Here is a 3,265-nt window from a genome sequence, read left to right on the forward strand (position 1 = left end):
GATTAGGGATCCTAAAGACAATAAAAAGAGAGGGGCAGGCAAATGTGCTTCAGAGCAGTTGGGGATTTGTAACTGAAAGCACATCTCTGTCTGTTCTCCTCGCGAGTATTCAGAATCTAACTTTCTCTTGTCTTTCCTGTGTTATGTGCTGTGTTTAATAGGTGTCAACCCTGACAAGTAGTATTTAAATAGTATTAAATTACAACGTTTAGTATACTTTAGTATACTCAACGTACTTTTTTGGAACAACTTAAAGTTGTTCTTAGTATACTTTAAGTATACTTTTTTTATGTAGTATACAAGAGAAATATTCCAAAAATATTCCATATTGAGTGTACTAATTCCATCATAGAATTATATTAAAAATATATTTTTAATGTATTTTAGATATACTACTAATATATTAGTAATGTATTTAAATTACACTTAATTTTCAGTTTTGAGTTACTGCTATTGCTAATAAAGTACAATTTTAATTACTCATAAGTCTTTTGTACATTACATGCATAACTACACTACAGTACTTACATTGTTTTAGGCTACAATTAAATGGAAAGATTAATTACACAAGTTGCCGAAGGTAATTCAAATATTTTGTTTTATTACCGACATGTGGTAAAACATTTATGGGTGTCTTCTTTGCCTGTTTGTGTTAGAAGAAGAAAAAAATAGTCAGCAATGTCATATAATCAGTTGATGTTGGCATTAACTATGAAACTGTTTTAAGTGTGGACTTAAGGAGATAAACTACCTTAAAATCTTTCCATCCATGATGTGAACACACTGATCCTTGCAGGGTAGCGAGGGGGGCTAGTGGTGCCCATCTCCAGCAGCCATTAGATGAGAGGATCCTGGACAGGTCACCAGTCCATCACAGGGCCCTGAAAGCCAACAACAAATAAAATGTATGAAAGAGAAATGTTAGATTAGCAAGGGTAAAAATTCTGTCCAGTTATCTTTAAATCAAATCATGTTTATTAAGCACTTGGTGTTGGTAACACACCAGTTTTTGTTGTTGAAAATGTAGCTAGCTCCTCATTAAAAAAACAAAAACAAACTTACATCATGAAGACGATGTGAAGGTTCATCTTCAGAGCTGGTTGGTGATCTGGTGGAGTCAGAGCCTCTTCTCAGACAGGAAAGTCTTTAGTTTCCTAACACCTGATTTCTCTGGCTTCCTCCTTCATCTTCATTTGCTTAGACTGCAAACATATGTTGAAGATAAAAACATTGATGAACGAGTTAGAACAACAACATCACAATATCAAAGTCTCTTTGTCTTATGGAGCTTAATTAAAACCAGGTTGAGTTTATGAATTAAAGTATAAGACGCAACAAACAGCTTCCATGCAGTTATAACATGAAGCTGAATGATTTCTATTGTAACAATCATACATGTCACAATAAAATTGATAAAATAATTATTTATGAAACCAACGTAAGTTATATATCTTTACTGCACTATTTACAATTAAATGAAGATAATTAATAAGCAAACTTACCACTAGCTAGCAACACGTTAGCAGCCTTCGTCCCTCCGGGCTCCTTTTGTGACACACATTTCATTTCCATCGGTTGTTGTCCCGTTGTATTGTCGTCCAACTCGGATTAGGACGTCACCAGCTTGAATTTACCAAAATTAGTAACTATTTTCAACGCCCTCTCTACTTTAAAAGCAATATTATGCGAGTAAAAATGGCGAACTTGAACAGCGTCTGTTATTTTCCCTGCGTTCAAGTTTTTCTTCTCTTGATGGCGTTTAAAAAAATGAAAGTGTGCAATACACCACCATCTGGTCTGGAGTATGAACTGGAGTTAATGCCATTGATTATATAAGGTTTTACATCACACATCTGAAAATGGATTGGGTACTTTCTTAAAAATTACATCATGATTATCATTTTTTTATTGTATGCAATTTTAGTAAATAGTAAAAGATTATTAAGGAACTTAAAAAAATCATACTTTTTAGATACTTAAAAAGTATGCCTACATATTACATTAAACACACTTTAAAGGTGCCTAAAAGACATACTTCTGCATATCCATCAATTAGTTTTATTTTGTAATCAGGTTGCTGCGTGTTGCAGACTTCTGCCCAGGTCACTCTTGAAAATGAGATCAGGATCTTACCTGGTTAAATAAAAAAAATTTAAAAAGGCATACTTTATTAGCCTAAAATTTACACTGAGATGCAGTTTCAAACATACTGAAATTAATAATTTAAAGTAGTGTTAAGTAAATTTTAAAAAATTCTATTTTGAGCATATATTTTTAAATATACACAAAATATATTTTAAATATACTTGAGAAAGTGTATATTTAGACTGGGGCAAATATATATTTTGTTCACTTACAGTATACTTTTATTTAATATATTAAAAGTGTATTTTGGTACAATTATGTTTAAGTGTGTTTAAAGTTCTAATTTCAAAATTGGTACTTTTAGTATACTTCAGATATACTTATAGGTAGTACACATAATATTTAGTATACTTAAAGTGTACTTTCACAAATTTAAGTATGTTTGAAATATACTAAAGTATACTTTTTTTTCACCTGGGTACAAATCCCAAAAAATTTGGGACAAGTAGCGATAAGTGGCTGGAAAAAGGAAATTGAATATAACAGGAAGACCAATTAACACTAATTAGGTCAATGGACAACATGATTGGATATAAAAAGAGCTTCTTAGAGTGTCAGTGTCTCTCTGAAGCCAAGATGGTAAGAGGATCACCAATTCCACCATTGTTGCGCAGAAAGATAGTGCAGCAATACCAGAATGGTGTTACGCAGCGTAAAATAGCAAAGACTTTTAAGTTATCATCATCAACCGTGCATAACATCATCAACAGATTCAGAGATTTTGGAACAATCGCTGTGCATAAGGGTCAAGGCCGTAAACCTCTACTGGATGCTCGTGATCTCCGGGCCCTTAAACGTCACTGCACCTCAAAGAGGAATGTCACTGTCAAAGAAATAACAGCATGGGCTCAGGAATACTTCCAGAAAGCATCGTCAGTGAACACAATCCACCATGCCATCCACTGCTACCAGCTGAAACTCTACAGTGCAAAGAGGAAGCAATTTCTAAGCAGCTCCACAAGCTCAGCCGTTTGCACTGGGCCAGGAGTCATTTAAAATGGAGTGAGACAAAATGGACGACTGTTCTGTGGTCAGATGAGTCACGATTTGAAGTTCTTTATGGAAGACTGGGACGCCATGTCATCCGGACCAGAGAGGACAAGGATAACCCAAGTTGTTA

At 34.1% G+C, this 3,265-nt stretch overlaps 1 long non-coding RNA gene across 2 annotated transcripts in view; it reads right to left on the bottom strand.

Annotated features, from left to right (window-relative positions):
• LOC107836903 (uncharacterized) overlaps positions 1 to 1,741 on the bottom strand; it is a 17,306-nt gene extending 15,565 nt beyond the window's left edge. Inside the window, exons 1-3 of one of the 2 annotated variants that reach the window (XR_001662879.1) lie at positions 1,503 to 1,741; positions 1,063 to 1,202; positions 752 to 881 (exon numbers count right to left, since the gene is read on the bottom strand). This is a non-coding gene — a long non-coding RNA (uncharacterized LOC107836903). Of the gene's footprint in view, positions 1 to 751; positions 882 to 1,062; positions 1,404 to 1,502 lie in introns of those variants that run through there. The other variant, XR_001662878.1, reaches the window with a different exon arrangement.
• Between the last annotated feature and the right edge of the window lie 1,524 nt (positions 1,742 to 3,265).

Source organism: Poecilia formosa, unplaced genomic scaffold (assembly GCF_000485575.1).
Source record: "Poecilia formosa unplaced genomic scaffold, Poecilia_formosa-5.1.2 Scaffold96, whole genome shotgun sequence".
Classification (NCBI taxonomy): domain Eukaryota; kingdom Metazoa; phylum Chordata; class Actinopteri; order Cyprinodontiformes; family Poeciliidae; genus Poecilia; species Poecilia formosa.